At 35.9% G+C, this 19,134-nt stretch overlaps 1 long non-coding RNA gene across 1 annotated transcript in view; it reads left to right on the top strand.

Annotated features, from left to right (window-relative positions):
* Nucleotides 1–12,325, top strand: part of LOC150065495 (uncharacterized) — a 63,273-nt gene extending 50,948 nt beyond the window's left edge. The window contains exons 2-3 of the long non-coding RNA XR_016534782.1: nucleotides 11,432–11,638; nucleotides 12,263–12,325. This is a non-coding gene — a long non-coding RNA (uncharacterized LOC150065495). The remainder of the gene's footprint in view (nucleotides 1–11,431; nucleotides 11,639–12,262) is intronic.
* The last annotated feature ends 6,809 nt before the right edge of the window (nucleotides 12,326–19,134 follow it).

The following is a 19,134-nucleotide window of genomic DNA, read 5'->3' as shown; positions in this document are numbered from 1 at the left end:
GAGAAAAAGTCCAAGGACATTGCTCAAGCCTTGAATTCAAGACCCACAATTGGCAAAAAAAAATTATATATATATATATATATAAATGTTCCTTTTCACTCCTCCTGTAATTCTACTCTTCTTCACAGGGAAATAAATAATTACTAATTTTATGTACAATTCTCTGATTAATTTTCTATGATTTCATTTAAATATATACAGATCTACTTCTTTTTGTTTTTTGCCCATTGTGGGGTTGGAACTCAGGGCCTGAGCACTGTCCTTGGACTTTTGTCAAGGATAGAGCTCTACCACGTGAGCAACAGCATCACTTCTAGCTTCTTGCTATATATGTGGTACCCAGGAATCAAACCCTGGTCTTCGTGCATGCTAGGCAAGCATTCTACCACTAGGCCAAACTCCCAGCCCCTACACAGATCTACTTCTTAAACTTTAATAAGTCCATAGGTTAATGTTGTTCCTCAACTATCTGTTTATACTTGAGAATTTTTGTTATCAGTTGTAGGGCTTAAACTCAGGGCCTGGGCACTGTCCCTGAGCCTCTTTGTGCTCAAGCCTAGCATTCTAACACTTGAGCCACAGTGCTACTTCCTATACTTGAGAATTTTTATATAATTATTCGCAATCATTTTCCCAGTATCCCTTCATAGGGTTGACCATGCTTTAGTTAGCAGTCCCCTATTGTTAGATATTAATCCATCTTTTATCCAAATTTGACTTTTCTTATTCAAAATTATACTTCATGAACACCCACATAAGAGAGTTCTAGAAGTTAATCAATAGAGTCAGCAATATAGGACAATTTAAATGTTGAAATAAAAGGCCCTACTTGATACTTTTTTACTAAAAACCCCTATGACACAGTGGGTAATACAGTCCACCCTAGGGGAGATGCCAATCTACCATAAAAAGAAAGTAAATATTAGTATTTATGGAGCATATACTCCTTGTACAGCAAATTATTTATACTACTGAAGTGTGAAAGTAGTGATACATATAGTGTAAAATTAGTGAAATTTTGTTTTTTAAAAGAAGTATAATAAGCTAAATTTGACATGTCTCTTCTAAGCATGATATACCTCTCCAACTTCATTTCCTCTTATGAGTACCTGTTTAGTTCAAAAGTAAAATCTAAGCCACATATAATGAACATGTACTTTGTGCTTGGTTGAACTTGGTTGAAGTTCAGATGTTTTGAAAAAATATGCAGCTTGCTATCAAGAAACTCAAATTCATCTTCTATTATTTCCACAGCAAATTTTCCTTATTTTTCTTCTACAATTTAGACTCAAACCTTTATTTAGTTGCATTGATTGCATGTCTTATTATTACTTATGTTTATCAGACAATAGTTGCAACTTCATTTTTTCCATGTAGTACTTTAAGTCCTCTAAATCCTGAAATATCATTAAATAAAAATGTGCATTAAATGAGGAATATAGCATATTTTAATGAAGACAAAGTAATTAACTATAGACATTTCTTACCTTTGCTCTGGTTTTAATTGTACCTTGTGAAGGATGGTTAAAAAAATTAAAAAGGCTGAATTCTTTCTTTACATGGATTCATCTACAATTCAACCTGGTGGTTTGCTATTATCAAAGTCTTTTTAGAAAGTCTTAGTTAATACATATGTATGATCTCTTTGAGGACAATGTTAATTCATCCAGCAACCAGCTTACTTTGCATATGTAACTTCAGTGAGCTTCTGAGGATAATGAGTTGGTGTGGTCCACTGGGTAGAAGAACCATTACTAAGGGAATCAAAGAATTTGCTAATTCATTCTGAATTTCCAGGCAAACTGTTCCTGGGTCTTTGTCATTGGTGACTATACCATGCTCAAAATAGTCCAGAGCTTGCGAATTCTTGGTGTTATTCTACTGTGCAGCCAGAGTCCAGCTCAAAATCTAAGGCGAATTCTAAGACATTCTGCACACAAAACCCTCCATGTAGCTTTGCTCTCAGGCTACTCTCAAAAGCAATGGAAAAAATAAAAAGGTTTCAATCTCCATAGAGGATTTCAGCTCTCTTGCTTTTGTATGTTTGTGTGTACCTTTAGTAAGACATATGAAAGTCTTCTTTCTTATAGACTCACAATAAAATGACCTACACAAACTTCCTCTACAGTCTCAAATACTGTGTGGGCTTCCATCATGCAATACGTTTATGCCATTGACCAATGTCAAACTGAGTATAAGATTTCTTCTTGCGTGATAGTAGTGGTGGTGGTGGTGGTGGTGGTGTGTGTGTGTGTGTGTGTGTGTGTGTGTGTTTTAATGGAATTATTCTGCACATGGTTACTTGAACATGTATCAATATTGCTCAAGATATAAGGAAAATTAAAGAAAATTGGTAAGAAAGAAGGGCAACTGGAGAAACTTAGATGTGTTTTAAAGAATTCTGTATGTGGTTCAGCATTATTGTTCTGTTACTTTACCTGTTATCAGATATTATTGATTTTCAGTTATATTTCTCATAAATAAATGTTCACAGCATAGTTATTCTTTATTCACAAGGTACAAGTACAGCTATTAATGCTAAAAATCTCTGCTGTAGGGATATTGCTACAGAAATAACATAAATACATTTAATACTCTATAGAATTGTAAAATATAATTATAAAGGTAGACTCACAAATGTGATATGGCAGACCTGCAATAATGTTAATGACAGTATTTTGTACTGAGTTTTAAAACAAGAGCATGAAAAGAATGTTGAATGTATATAAATGGGAGGTATTATAGAAGTTTTACAAGAGGGTAAGTTGAGAACTCAAGTTAGATAGGAATTGATTAGAAACTGTGTCTGTGTGTGTTTGTGTGTACTAGTAGTGAGCCTGAAATCAGGGCCTGGGTGTTGTCTCTTAGCTTTTTTTTTTTTTTTAACCAAGGCTGGTACTCTACAACTTGAGTCATAGTTCCACTTCCAGATCAGATTTTGATATTTAAATGGGGAAAAGAGTCTCATGGACTTTCCAGGCTGACTTCAAACAGTGATCCTCAGATCCCAGGCTTTGAAATAACAAGAATTGTAAGCATGAGACTTTTGCATCAGGCAGAAAATAGCCTTTAAACAAAAAAAATCATGTATTTGGAAGAAAGAAAAAAACACTTTGCTCATTGTGGAAGAGCAAATATTTCAGTTTAACCAGATGTGAAGGGCAGAAGGACTTGAGACTAATGTCGTTCAGAAGGGAAATCAACAAGGAAAATGTAATGTTTCCAGATGCTCCACTGTGGGCTTTGGTGTTAACTCGAAACACAGTGGAAGCTTGGACCCCAGGGCTGCCCTACAAATCAGAAATTACATGTGGTTTACAAGTGGGAGATCCAAGGTTCAGAGATCATGCACAGTGTTATAAATTAAGGGATGGTTCATGCTCTATTACAAGTGCCATGATTAGGCCTAAAATTTTGTTTTTCTGAGAATAAATGTAGACAAGAAGTATATCCTTTATTTGATGCAAGCTTGTGTCCAAAGCAGTAGGTGAACTTCCTGCTATGGAGGGATAAGAACGTACAGATATAGATAATGATGGCTCTGCCCTCCTTGCCAATGCTTCCCATAAGCTTAGCAATGGAGCATGTGCCACTAGGATCAAACACCTTTGCATACAACCCATTCCCTACACCAGAGAGATTCCAGCCCAGCTTCTGCCAAGACAGGGTGAGAAATTTTTATATTCTGTCTCTTCCACATTTTAGGGTATATTTTGGTATGTTTTATTTTTCTTTCACTTTGGGGAAAGTTTAAAAAAAATGCCTTAGATTTCACGAATGTTTCTAGAGAATGTAAGTTAAAAAAATTCTATTCAAAAAAAAATTCTATTCCAGCTCTCTATTCTGATTACAAATTGTTCCTGAATTTATTTATCAGAAAGGAAGAAGACATGAAAGAATACAATAGACTATCTACAGACTCTGTGGTCCTGTATACTGAGTGTCATGTGAGTTATGTAATTTAACTGACCATTGTTAGTAGAAATACACACACACACCAAAATGACATTCTTGTGGGAGTAAGTCCCACAATTCTTGTGGGTTTGACTTAGTGGTGCTGTATTTGACAGGAGAATGAAAAAAATGAATCATGGTTTGAAGAGCAGTTGTCTTTAATCTCCATTGTTGTATCTGTTTGACTCCAAATGACCTTGGTTCTTTGGCAAGAATGTCAGGACACTTAGCTGTGGAGCAAAGGCAGCCATGTAGGAATAAGCTTTTCTTACACTGACTGCATGGAATATCAAATGAGTAGTGCTAGGGCCCAGGGCTGTCAAGTACAGGTTTAAAAAAAATATTCATGTTAACTTTGAGAAGTACACTATTCATTTATCAAGACACTTTTCCAGAAAGGAAAACAAATAAGAGTTTGTCAAGCTCATATAAAAAGTCTTTTATTTTCTACTCTGTGTCTATTTTACAGGTAATGCATCAATTTTTTGATGACTAGGGTTTGAATTTGGGACTTCGTAACTCTATGAGTTACTCTTTTATTGCTTGTGTTATTTTTTATGCAGGGTTTAATGTTTCTCATGGGAAATATGTTTGCACTTATACTTTCCATCATAGCTTAGGATAGACACACATATGTATGTAAGTATGTAGATAGATAGATAGATAGATAGATAGATAGATAGATAGATAGATAGATCACCACATGCAGCTTTTCTATTGAGATGGAGTCTTGCATCTTGCAACCATTTCTGTCTGGCCTGCCCTTGAACTGTGATCTTCCTCATCTCAGCATCCTATGTAACTGGAAACATATGTTTTATATCCAATAGTACCAGTTTTGATTACCTTTGAAATTTCCTCATTCTGCTATTTCACAACTTGGTTAAAGCAGGCCCCCATACGTTTATTCCACTGGTAATTTGCTGTGCTAGGTAAGACTGACAATTGATTTCTTTTTCATCAATTATGGAAATGTGTCAGCAAAAGAGGGAAAGAGGGGGAACTCACAGAGGGAGTAGATTTGTTTTTGGAAAATATTGCAAACACGTGAGAATGCAACAGTAAAATGGTCTGTCCTCTATAATCATGAAGTAAATTTTATTTAAAAAATCATGTCAGTCCTTAGCTTTTCTAATGTTGTGTCCATCATTGCTTTTCATTGGTCTTTAATTCCAACTCTGTCTGTTTAAGGCTTTCTTTTCCTGTCTTCATGTCGCTCATATCTTTAACTCTGTTTGAGAAACAACTTGTGAATTTCTTTTGATCACCATTGCAATCCAGTCTTTGTCTTGAATTCTGCCCCATGTATTGATTATATTTAATGTACATTATAGTTCATCCCTAAAGTTCCTATTCATTCTTACTATATCAGTCTGTTTCTCATTTTTGATATTTTATTCTTCTTTCAAGATTTGATAATGATATTTTACTCAAATATTAAATATTGTTATGTTATATTATATATTAAATATACTATATTCTATATAGCATATAGTATATATTAGAGAGACTTGTTGCACTGGATGATTTTATCAGGATTACTGTGAGATCTCATTGTCCCTGCTGTCCTTACTTGATTAGGCTTGGTTCCCTCAGGCTTTTTGTTTTGTTTTGTTTTCCTTTGTGTATTGTGAATTCATTGTTGTGGAAGACTCAGCTGTGGGAGGGTCTTTTTCTTCCCCCCACCCTCCCAAATTCTGGGGCTTGAACTCAGGGACTGAGCATTGTCCTTGGGCTTTCCTCAAGGCTAGTGCTCTGCCACATGAGCCATGCTTGGTATGTTGTACCAAGGAATCAAACCCGGGTCTTTGGGCATGTTAGGCAAGCACTCCACCGCTAGGCCAAACTCAAGCCCTGTGGGAGAAAACTAATTATCGTTAGTCAACCTATACTAGGAAAGGTCTCCTATATTGAACTTTAGGATTGGGAAAAGTTTGTTTATTCCCTAACAAATGTCAGGTTATGATAAAGAAGATTTTATTAACCTCTGTTTTCTAATATGTGTCTTCAAGTCTTCGTGAAACAGGAGCATAATGCTTCCCAGTTCCTGACCTTTTGAAGCAGTCATTGCTCTCACACATCCTCTGGCTAAGGCTCAAAATCATGTCTACTGGGCTGGCATAGCCATAAAAACCCATACCTTTTTTTTTTTTTTTTTATGTTCACAAGCTTCCCTAGGGTGTCTGTCTGACATTGAATCTGGCCTATAGGATTATCCTTACTTTCTAGTGAGTTCAGTTATACATTTAGAAGCATATTTACTAAATTTTGCCAAACATTTGTAGGTCTTTCTCATTTAGAGGTTTTGGAGAATCTAGTTTAAACCATTGCCAGAAAGTCAGAAATCAAAAATAGGAGGATTTTGATGGGTCTTCTGCTCTGGAAAGTTTGCACATCCATTAGAAGCAGTGCCTCCAGATAGCTGCCAATCAGCTCAACTTTGTGAACTAGAACTCACATTTGCCTTTTTAATGTCTCTGCTCATTCACATTTCCTAGATCATAGGGACTACAGAAAGAATATTTGGTAGCAATAAGATTTTTTCCCCACAATTGCATAGCTACTCACAATTCACAAATGCTGGTAAAATGAAATATGGAGGCAGAGAGCCAGTAATGTATCTGTTTTTGTCTTGAAGTAATTATTTCCTTAGAGAAAATCAGGGGAAAAAAAATCTAACCTATTTCTAGTTGTATGTGTATTTAATCACATTTTCTTTTAATATTCATTTTGTAGATCGATGGTATTAGGAGGACATTGATGGAGAATTTTTCCTAGGGGGGGAGGGAAGGGAAAGAGGAGATCTGAAGTGATGGTTTCCTGCAGAGAATGAACAGCCCTGGTTTGTCCTGTTCTCTTCTGAAGAAGGATCACGAACCACAGTAGGAGTGCTGAGAAATGTAGAATCAGTATATTGTCCCCATTCATCAGTCAGCAGTATTCTATGGGAAAGAGAGCATAAGCAAATAACAATATGATAATGCATAGGAAAAATGGATAGCTTATGTAATGATATATGCAAATGTGGTCTACTCTGTCCATTAATAGTCTATCCACATAGACTTTTCCATCCAGTTTGATTAACCAAAACCTGGCAGTGCAGACTTGAGGATCTGGGGGAGACTGAAGCTTCCACTTCATGACAGCAGATGGACTTTTTTCTTTTCTACAAAATAATGATGGCAAACAGAGCAACACAGGCAATGTACTGGAAGAGGAGTAAAGAAATACGTTTCCTGACATCTTTAACTCAGCATATTTGATATCTATCAGAATTATGGTTTCACAAGGAGATCCTTCTGATAATTTTCTACAAAAACAGACATCTCCCCCAAAGTGACATGTAACTAGGACTGAATAGATATGTCTTGCAACATTTGAGTGTCACTGTCCTTGAGAAAGAAGTATACAGCAAAAACAAAATGGGGATAAAAATAGTTTTACTTCACTAGGTACCATGTAGGAGGAATGTTGCAGATGCTATCTGCTGTCTGTTCACTCTGTGCCACAGAGATCTCCTTAGGAAGAGGCAAAGAAGCAGGTGATGTGGTGAGTGCCTTGTCAACAGTAACCTCGGATAAACAACCTCACGGAATTTGCTGTAAGGAAACATTCTTATCTTCAGGATGGAATATGTACTTATAAAAAAAATAAGCCCCTAGTGTAAGAGAACTAGTGTCCCTGAGAGTCTCTTTTAACCTATGCAATGCTATGCATATGAAATAAGACATTTTTTCACAACTTAAATGTGTCCTATTATAGGAGCAAGCTTACAGACTTCACTCTTATTTCTGGGCTAGACAGCATGTATCCAACATTGGCAAATAGAGCCAAGATGGCCATCCTTGATGTCCCAAGACCTCTGCCTGCTATGTCCTTTTCATTGCACATGTCCTTGAATCTATTACAGAGCCTTATATTTGGGAGCTTCACTGATCATATGAATCTACTTTAATAATTTAGTTATTTCTGTATAGTAAATAGTAAATATCATGTTTTGGAAGATAAGGAGTCAAGGAAAGCAAACAAAGCTTTGTACACACACACACACACACACACACACACACACACACGTGTGCATTTCTATAGACCACCCCCAAGCACATACAGAGAGAGAGAGAGAGAGAGAGAGAGAGAGAGAGAGAGAGAGAGAGAGAGAGAGAGAGAGAGAGAGACAGACAGACAGACAGACAGACAGACAGACAGACACAGACAGGCAGATAGGCAGACAGACAGAAACAAGCAGAGACAGACACAGTGACACAGAGATAGAGTTACAGAGAGAAAGACAGAGATAGAAAGACAGAGACCGGGATAGAAAGGAAGGACAGAGAGAATTGAAAGTAGATGCTAAGACCATTAAGATGTTATAAGAATAGCCATTTTCTCTCTGTATTCATATATTCTGTTTTATCCCTTTATTATTCCAAATTTAACATATTCCAAGTAACATCGAGTCCCAAGATAATTTGGTCAGGGTAAAAGAAATCAAAGTTTGGAATCCTTATTAAAATGGCTTCCAGCAATGTCACATTATTATTTTTTAAGGACTAAAACCAAATGTACCATAGCATTAAACTTGATTTTTTTAAGACACAGAATGTCATATTAATATTCAGGCAGGGATATCTAGACTTATTCTGAAATACTGTTGCACTAGAACTCAAATCCAATAAAAGTAAATGATGCTACATGGTATAAAGTTCAAAAATTTTTTGCCATTTGCTTTCACATTCTTTGGGATCATTCTTGGAAAACACTTAGCCAAAGCAATAAATGAAATCAAACCATCTTTCTGTGGTCATGACCTTCACCAAGCGACCTCATAAAGATCTCTCTGAGTCCCTAGTTGAATATGAATTCAACAATTGTATAAGTCTGGAGTAACAAATTCACAGTATTTGAAAACAGGGAGTTTAGAGATGCCCATTCTGGGATTCAAATCCCAATTCTGGAGTTTAGGGGAAGGGTACAATTTGAATAAATATTATTAACTTTTCTTCACAGAGTTTTCTTCAGTAAACTTGAGGTACTATCTTTAAGAAAAGAATTGAGTAAAGCAATGTGTTAAAGTTATTATTACAATAAAGATTACTAAATTAATATTTATGCATATATACATATATATGATAAAAAATGGCTTTTATCTGTGAAAAGTTCTTCACAGGAATTGAGCACTTTTAACAAAGTGACAACAATGAAAGCCCATCGATGGGTTGAATACAACCATCCATCTTCCTCAGTGATAATCTCTGGTGTCTTTTATAGTCACAGTGCTCTTTTCAAGACAGACCATTATGGAATGCTCACAATGTTATTGACTTCCCTGTTTGGTGAGGGGGCTGGTAGTACCTTTGGATTCCCTTGTGAAAGCTGGTGTAACTCAGCAGAGTTAGGGACTGTGCAATCTGTAGAACATTGCATGTAGCTTTAGTTGCTAGTTTCCTAGACAACTAGAACTTTACAGGAAAGCCAAGGCACTATTATGTCTGACATTTTCTGAACAAGTAGGATTTCAGTTTTATGGTGCCAGTTTATGATGATGAGGTTGATGTCCTAAACTTCCCCCCTATTCCTGCCATTTGAAATAGATCTACTTTGTCCTGGTCTTATTTTATTTGTATACCAGAATTTAGGCTTTACAGTAAGTGATATATAATTGTTTCCCGACTCGACACTTATAGAAGCTTATGTTATTCTGGTAACAGTAAAGCAACCAGAATAACCATGTTCATTGCAGCAGTATTCTCAGATTTTGTCAGTCCTGGGGCTTGAACTCAGGGCCTGAAAACTGTCCTTGGGCTTTCTCAAGAATAGCACTCTACCACTTGAGTCACGGCACCATTTTTGACTTTTTGTATGTACCAAGGAATCTAACCTGGGTCTTTATGCATGCTAAGCAAGCACTCTACCACTAGGCCAAACTCCCAGCCCTGCAGCAGCATTCTCCATGGGCAAGGTTTGGAATCAGCCTAGATGCTGCTTGGTGCACAAATGGAGATATATGGTATGTGTACATAAGGGAATTTTACTCATCTATTAGAAGGAATGATATTATACCATTCACAACGAAAAAAAATATATTAAGTGAAGTAAGTCAGGCCCAAAGAGTGAAGGTTGCATGTTTTCTCTGATATGTGGAGTCTAGAATTATAGACATATAAATAAAAATACTTGGCAGTGTACAAGTGTATACAAATGTATTAACTGATATATGGTAGATCCAAGGGAGAATTCAAACAGTGTAATCCCTTAGAAAGGCAAAATCCAGGAAATGGGTTTATGGAGTCAAGGGGAAAAGGGTAGAAGAACGAAGAGAAAGAAGTAGAGGAATAACGTAGACAAAAATTCAATGTTTATGCTACAAAAACCAAGAAAAGCCTAGGAAGAGGTGGGTTGGAAGAGATGGGTAAGAATGTTGATCAAGCTGCATAGTATTCTTAAAACATTTTGTTAAATGGCAACTCCTTTGTACTTAGAGATTTAAAAAAAGAATACAAAGCTTTATCACATTTATTGTTTCTTAAACAGACTTTAGTTATGACACAGTGTGTCTTTCCATAATACTTAGAGTCCATGAACATAATCCTTAGGTGTTCATTCCTGCTCATCTGTGTCTCAACATGAAATATTGTTCAGTGCTACATTTAGTGTATGATATTATTATATTATCAATAGAATGAATAATAAATAAGTGATTTAAAAGCAGTACTAGAAACACTGGATCAGGTCAGAGCTAGAGATGGTTCTGAGGACATCCAGTGCTCTGGGTAGTTGACTAGGAGCAGATGTGAGATGCCTTGATAGGTGGCTGAGCACCCTGATTTCTTTGGTGGGACTGGAATTTTAATCATGAGGTCTTACGTTTGGTAGGCAATCATTCTATAACTTGAGCTTCATCTATCACCATTTTTGTTTAATTATTTTTATATTATATGTATATATGGATATTTAATTTTGGTTTATTTATTTACATGCAGTTATATTTAGATAAGGTCTTTCATGTTTGCCCAGAGGAAGCTTCAGGCTGCAATTGTGTACCTATAGTTTCCACAGAGCTTAGTATTTTTGTATAAATGTGAAAGGTAGATATTATATAACTATATTGACTATAATTATTCAAATGAGACAATTATATCATCTAGTTAGCTATCATAAGTACCTTTATTTCAAAATGAGGTATAAAATCTATAGATAAACAGAGAGATAGCAAATTCTTTATACTGCATTATGAAGGAATACAAGGATGTCACTGAAATCATGGGACAAAACAACTTTTAAATTAAGAAAAAGCAAACCATTTGAACTTTAAACTTCTATTTTCACAGTTTTAGCTTGTTTGAATATTTTAAAAGTTCTAAAGTGTCATTTATATTGTTATCATGAAATGTCTAAGATACAGTAATGGCTCATAGGTAAGACCAAGTTATCTCAAGATAAGATCCTTTTAAAGTTCAAAAATGTATTTTTTTTCTAGTGAGAGGTGGCAGCTCAAACCATAGGCTCTACATGCTATCTCAATGGGTAAAGAAGTGAATTATAGCAAGATTTCAGGATTAGCCCAAAGATGATGTGTGAATAGTATACACCAGCAGAGCTCAGAGAACCTGTATTACCTATTTGATCCCTCCTATGCTGAGCTGAAAATGAAAATCCTCTGCCATGAAGGACAAAAAAAATCCAGGTAAAACTTAGTTCTTTCTTATCAACTTACCACTGAACAGTAAGAGGAGAGCAGACCTGTGAAGGCAATTTCCAGAAAGGCTAGCAGAGGGAAGGAAGCATGAGATTCCCCCACTTCTCCCCCACTTCTGTCTTCCAGTCATGGAAAAGACAAATGAATTTTCTCCCTGATGAACAAGTACAACCCAGTTCACAGAATCATTTTATTAATCACTGACAGGATACACCTAGTAAAAGTTTTATACTGGGGTCAAGGAGAGATTAGGACATTTTTACAATAGATGAGTCAAGACAGACCACTGGAGGAGCTATGTCAGGATATAAATCCAGCTTCAAGACATTCTTGGATACTGTGATGTGTCCAGGTCTCTCCCAGGTCTTCTAAGAATTTTTTTCTTTTTACATTAATAGGGTCTTAGGTACCCATTCCTGTCCAGTGTATTTCCTTCTGCATTCTTCATTTCTTAGTTGCATTCTGGTTTCTATCACCACTTACTTTCATTGAGAAATCAATAACTTGTTATAGACTATAGTAACACCTGAAAGGTCAAGGTCTAATTGTACTCCTGAAGAAATTGTGCCAGCTAGGTTTGTAAACTATATCTTGTTCTCTTCTCCTTTTCAGAAAAGGCCACGGATCTACATCAAGGACATAAAGAAAAGTGTTTTGGCTGAAAAGAAAAAATAAAAAAAGAAAGTCAAGGAGAAATGCAAGAGTTTTAAAAGCACTTGGGTAGTTTCTTAAGCAATGCAAATGTATTGCTTTTATGGCTGGTTTTGTGTTTGAGACAAAGAAGTGAAATATCTTTTTTGTTGTTGGTGGTGGTCCTGGGACTTGAACTCTGGGCCTGGGTGCTGTCCCTTAGCTATTCATCTCAAGGCTACCGCACTACCACTTGAGCCACAGCCCCACTTCCCATTTTCTAGTGGTTAACTGGAGATAAAAGTCTCATGGTGTTTAGTGCCCAGGCTGGCTTTGAACTGCGATCCTCAGATCTCAGCCTCCTGAGTAGCTAGGAATACAGGCGTGAGCCACCAGGCCTAGCTCAATAAGTGAAATATCTCAAGATATAATTATGTAGTTAAAGAAATGTCCACAAAATAAGCAATGTAGTCCGATATGTACCTCATTTGGGGCCACTTATATTTCTGAGAATATGCTTCATTCAGAAGTAGGGATATAAAAGTAGATAGCTTAAAATAATAATATTATAATTTTGTCCCATTATTAGTATCCACTGACAACTAAAATGAAAACAGATGAGAAATGTATTTTTATGTGTGTGTGTTGGTACTGAGGCTTGATCTCAGGCCTTGTGTTCTCACTTGGATTTTGCAAGCTTGGTACTACACCTTCACTTGCAGATTTTTGTTGGCTAATTAGACATAAGTCTCATGAACTTGTATGTCCAGGTTTTAAACCTCTATCCTCAGAAGCTAGCCTCCTGCATACTTAGCTAGAGGATAACAGGCATGTGCTACCATCAAGTAGCTTGAGAATTGTCTTTCTTCTTTCTTCTTAGAAATGAACACTGGAGGGCCAGGAGTTTGGCCTAGTGGTAAAAGTGCTTGCCTAGCATGCACAAAGACCTGGGTTCCATTCCTCATTACTATATACATAGAAAAAAGCTGGAAGTGGTACTGAGGCTCAAGTGGTAGAGCTCTAGCCTTGAGAAAGTTCAAGGACAGTGCTCAGGCCCTGAGCTCAAGGACTGGCAAAAAAAAAAAAAAGAAATGAATACTGGAATTGCATACCAGATATTTTTTTCTAGCAAAATAACAAACTACATACATGGAGGGATGGAATATGGAAGCAGACATCATGTCCTGCTGGTGCACTTTAACAATCCCAATGCAAGTCATCTCTTATCTGCTGTCTAATTGTGAAATGTTCATTGCTGACTTCATCCTTTTCATTTTCTAAGGTGACCCAAGGTACACATTAAGATGCCAGTTATTAGAAATTTCTCTGTTGTTGGAACTGGAGAGATTGCTGTTGTATGTCTTAGTATCCTTCTGTTTGGGGGTATTTTCACATGACCACTGTTTGGTTTTCTTTCTGCAGATTTGACATACGTGAATTTATCTTATAGGGAACCTGAAATTATTGGGTTTGGCCTTCTGCCTCCCCCCACACACTCCATTTCTCTCTTTTTCTGCTACTTTTCCTTTACTTCTTATTTGGAGTAAAATAAAAATCCTGTTTTCCTCCTAGTTTTGGATAAATACCCACCAACTAATCAATTTAAGTATAAAAGGTGTCATTTTCATAGATCACAATGGTCATTTATTAGGAGGTTTATGTGGCTTAATCTAACTCTGATTTTATCCCTTTTTGTAACCAGCAAGAAAATGATAGATACTCACTGCAAAGCCCACCAATAGAGCCCAGTGCCCAAAACTTGCTATTTTTTTTCCTATTTCCCAGGTGCAAGACCTCACCTTAGGTTACTGTTACCTATTCACCATCTGAATTACTGTCTGCTAATAACTTTGGGGCCCACAAAGCCCTAACCAAGTGCCTTTCTTCCCATTGTCAGATGATTAAGCTTCTTCTCTCAATTATAGGCAACCTTCATTGAACTCATTGGACCATAGCTAGAGTTAGTCCTTTCTTGCTGTTGTTATTTTTACGGCTGAATAGGTTTCATTCCATTGAAATGGAGCTCACACTCTCATGAGTTAGGGGTAAAAAGACTGTGTGTCTAGGGGGGAAAATTATCTAACCTCAACTTCCCTTCATATAGCCACTGGAAAATTGTATAAATGGAGAGTGTGCTGTGTCATAATAAACATCGTATAGTTGTTTAAGTCAGTATGCTGTTTTCATGCTTTTGCATATGCCTGGCCTTCCGCTGACAGCACTTCTCTCTTTCTCTTTCTTTCTTTCTTTCTTTCTTTCTTTCTTTCTTTCTTTCTTTCTTTCTTTCTTTCTTTCTTTCTCTTTCTTTACCTTCCTTCCTTCCTTCCTTCCTTCCTTTTTTCCTTCCTTCCTTTCTTCCTTCTTTCTTTATCTCTCTACTTGGCAAACTCCTGTCCCTCTTGCAAGTGACAGATTTCATGTCTCTGGGCAGATATTCCTGGATGGCTTTCATGCTTACTTTCTATATAAAGTCATCTTAGCAATTACTGCTCAATATTTCTGATTATTTTTATAATTCAATTTTAATCTGCTAAAGAAAAGAACTAATATCTTTACCTAGAAGTGGTATCAGTTCTTGCCACAATAAATGGAACACAACAGGCATGCCTTAATCAACTAATAAGTCAATGAATCAATCTCCCTTTCCAAGCCCATAAATGGATTTTCTATTTTCTTCCTTAGGTATTAGTTATCTGTTTTGAACCTCCCTTTCTTTCTCTGTTTAATTCCTACTATTACTGTATTGTAATTTAGGATTATAAAATTCCTATTTACTTCCTTTACTTCCTATTTATTAGTTAGAAACTTACAGGAATCTGATGTGCATAGGTGCATGGAATGTGAAAATAATCACACATATAAATGAAAAGATTCCTTGGCATCTTTCAACTGACTGGTATATTATCTCCCTTAATAAGACATCTCAGACTCTGCACGTTTTCCTGATAAGAATAACAGCTGTCATATTTTTTGTCTCAATTTGAACATTTTAAAGGCATTTACTATTAGCACTAATTAGATGTATAAGAGCCTTCCTGAGCAAGGAAGATAGTCACAGCTAATTCATAAAGAATTAATGATAGGAGCTAAATTGCCTTATAGATTTGTACTTTCAGTAGGGTTAAATTACCAAATAATATAAAAATGTTTAAAACAAATTTTGTATTTAAAGCAAGTCATGGTTTTATTAAATTCATAATTGTATCATTTTCCCAATACTGTTCCAAATGAGTATTTGTATAAAATCACTTTAGAGTAAATAAGCTAATAATATGATAACATGAGTACAGGGAATAATAACTTCCATTTTTAGTGCACATTTTGTAATTAGAACTATTACTGTTATAACTGAATTCTTTCATCTGTCACACAAGCAGTTCCAACAAGAGGTACTTCCATTGAAGATGTGAGACATTTGAGACATTTTAATCTTGTTGATTCATAAATGTATTAACATAACTGATGTGATGATTTGTTAAATTATTTCCTTATAACTTTGACATGGCTGCATAAGTTTATGTGCATCTCTGCATGTTTCTCAAAGGTTACACCATTTTCCCTCAATATAGTCAATACATCAACAATACACCAAGAGATGATATCTGTTTTTGAACTCTTGTTGGATAGATGTTTCAGTCTAATTTGTGTGTGTGCGCACGTGTGTGTGTGTGTGTGTGTGTGTGTGTGTGTGTGTGTGTGTATCCTGGGGCTTAAACTTAGCTTCTAGGTGCTGTTCTTGAGCTCTTTTGCTAAAGGCTATTGCTCTACTATTTTGAGCCACAGCTTCGCTTCTGGCTTTGGGGTGTTAACTAGAAATAAGAGTCTTATGGGATGGGTATGGTGGCTCACACCTGTAATCCTCACTACTCAGGAGGCTGAGATCTGAGGATAGCTGTTCAAAGCCAGACCAGGCACTAAAGTCCATGAGACACTTATTTTCAGTTAACCACTAGAAAACCAGAAGTGATGCTATTGTTCAAGGGTTAGGATGGTAGCCTTGAGCTGAAGAGCTCAGGGACAATGCTCAGGGCCAGAGTTCAAACCCCAATACTGATAGGAAAAAAAAAAAGAGTCTCATGGACTCTTCTAATCAGTATGGCTTTGAAATGTGATCCTCAAATCTCAGCCTTCTGAGTAGCTAGGATTATATGTGTGAACCACCAGCACCAGATTCAGCCTATGATTTTTTTTCTTTTTGTTTTTTCAAAGGAACATCTGAGGGGTGGTTTTAAGTGAGAGTGATTTTCAAAGTTACTCTGCCAAATGAAGCAGAATGGGAAAGAAATGGAATCCTTTTGAAGAAGATTTAAGAGCTCTGCTACGACTTTTGAATCTATACTTGCAGATTTCTTGATTTGGAGAATGCAAGTATTTCAGGAAAGAAGATTCAAAGGCCTTTTCTTTTCACATACTAGATATAAATGATATTGAGAACAAGATAAGGGAATGCAATAAAAGTGAATTTACATATATTGTCTAGATATAGATAGAGAAAACAAGATAAAGTGATGAAATAAAAGTGACTTCACATATATTGCCTAAGTAGTAGGCCAAAGTGTGTGCTGTATTGACACAAGGAACAGGTTACAGTTATTGATAATGATGTTGATGTCTGCTCTTACTTCTAACATTTGTGTAAGACTAATTTTCTCTGGGTAAATACAAAAATAAAAGCAAAGCCTTCATAATAAAGATCCATATAATATATTTTTGAGCTCTTAACATATATTTACATTTGGAGTAGTTACATGGATAAAATATTAACAATGAGAATTTGGGATTTATTCAAAGTTTTGAAGGTAGCAAGTTGATCAAAATTTCCATTGTTGTATTGTCAGGAAAAAGATGATATTCTATTAGTCAATAATGGACAGATCTAGAAGCATGTATGAAATTATGTCCTGTAGCTGCCAGAATAGAGTGATTATGAAAAGAAATGAGGGGGAATACCTTTTTATCATCTGTTTTCTATTTTTTCCAACATGGTAGAATTATGGGGTAGAATTTCATCTTGTGACTAGACTGCAAAGCTTACACAAATATTTCACACTACGACACATTATGGCACAGCACAAAAAAGCAGAAAACTTCCTTGACTGTCTTTACATATCTTCTATTTCATCTGCTTTGGAGGGTGGGGCCTTGTGAAAGCTAAATCCAAAGTCACACATGACACATGTGCGAATTATAATGCAAGTTAAATTCATAGCTTTCGATTTATCAGGAAAGGGTAGAATTCTGAAATTAGATGGTATATGAGTGGAGTTTTAAAGAATATGATTATCTCAACAACCCAGAATCCTACTGAGTCTTCTTTGGCAACAATGCAAGTCCTCATTGTAATAAATAAATAAGTGAACGAACTATACCCTGGGAACCTTGAGATGGATCTTAGCTATCACTGAAGGAGGATGTTCTTAAAAATATTCTGGGGCTTTTGATTTAGTCTTCTTCATAGCAGAGAAATACATAGTGATGTTATAATTAGTCATGAGGGATATTAGATATGTCATACATTTGCATTTAAAATGTATGTGTGTGTGCACATAGATCTATATCTATTATCTCTCAGTCTATCATCTAAGTTTTAGAAAATGCATCTTAAGCCCCTGGCAGAATACCATAGGCTATCTGAGTAAAGTCTTTATAATAATGGACATGACATATAGAAATTTATTATGCCATCTCACCATCTCAAAGTGTGGGTCATTAAATGTAGACATGATGTTATCTGTATATTTGTAAACAACTTATAATTACATAATTATTTCATTAAGATAATTCTATAAGAGAACATGAGAGGGAAAACCATGAAAATTCAAATACTTGAAAGTTTACAAATAGTACAAAGGCTTCTTAACAATCACTCAAAAATTAAAGGAAAAGTCATTTATGTCATCTACCTCTGTGATAAAGACAGATTTCTAATGAGTGCTTCATAGTCTTTAAGTTAGATGTAAATTTATGTATATAAACAAATGTATATATAATGATTTAAGTATTTCATAAAATAATTTGGGCTGGGAGTTTGGCCTAGTGGTAGAGTGCTTGCCTAGCATGCACAAAGACCAGAGTTAGATTCCTTGGTACCACATACATAGAAAAAAGCCAGAAGTGGTGCTGAGGCTCAAGTGGGAAAGCTCTAGCCTTGAGAAAGTCCAAGGACAGTGCTCAGGCCCTGAGCTCAAGCCCAGGACTGGCAAAAATAAAAAAAAATGAAAAATATCTTGTGCTCAAGGATTCAGATAATTAATGCTGTTGTAGTATACATACAACCCAAAGTGATTTCCATACTCAGTGTGGACTTGAACAAAATTCAAATGGCAGTTTTTCATAAAAATCTAGGGAAAAAAACAAACAAGGAAGAATTGATAAACTGAGAGCTGAAGAATGTAAAAGATTTGGCTGAGTAGATACATTACAGTGGGAAAGGTGTGTTCAAAGTCCCTAATATGAAATTCAACTTAGTGGTAACTGAGATTTTTAATCAGTTTCCTCAGTTCCTTCATTTGATTCTCAGGTCTTCACACCCTTAAGTTTTTAAATTTTGTTTTCTCATTTTTTTCATATCACTTCATTATATTATAAATTATTCATTGCCAATAATGTGTTTAGCATATGCCTCTCCAATCATACTATGAACTCCAGAAGAGCTAAGAACTTTTATATAAACTGTTGAAGGACAAATCCTAGCAAGCAGTAACAATACAACAAAGGTATGTTGAATAAAAAAATGAAAAAGTAGTGAAAGCAGAGGAAGTAAGAGACAAAACAATTTCCTCCCTCCCTCCCTTCCTCTTAAGTTTTTTTTTTTTTGTCAGTCCTGGGCTTGAGCTCAGGGCCTGAGCACTGTC

This window comes from Megascapheus bottae, chromosome 3 (genome assembly GCF_031878675.1).
Source record: "Megascapheus bottae isolate mThoBot1 chromosome 3, mThoBot2.hap1, whole genome shotgun sequence".
Taxonomy (NCBI): Eukaryota; Metazoa; Chordata; class Mammalia; order Rodentia; family Geomyidae; genus Megascapheus; species Megascapheus bottae.
Note: the sequence above shows the minus strand (reverse complement) of the source record. Positions and strands in the feature narration are given on the sequence as shown.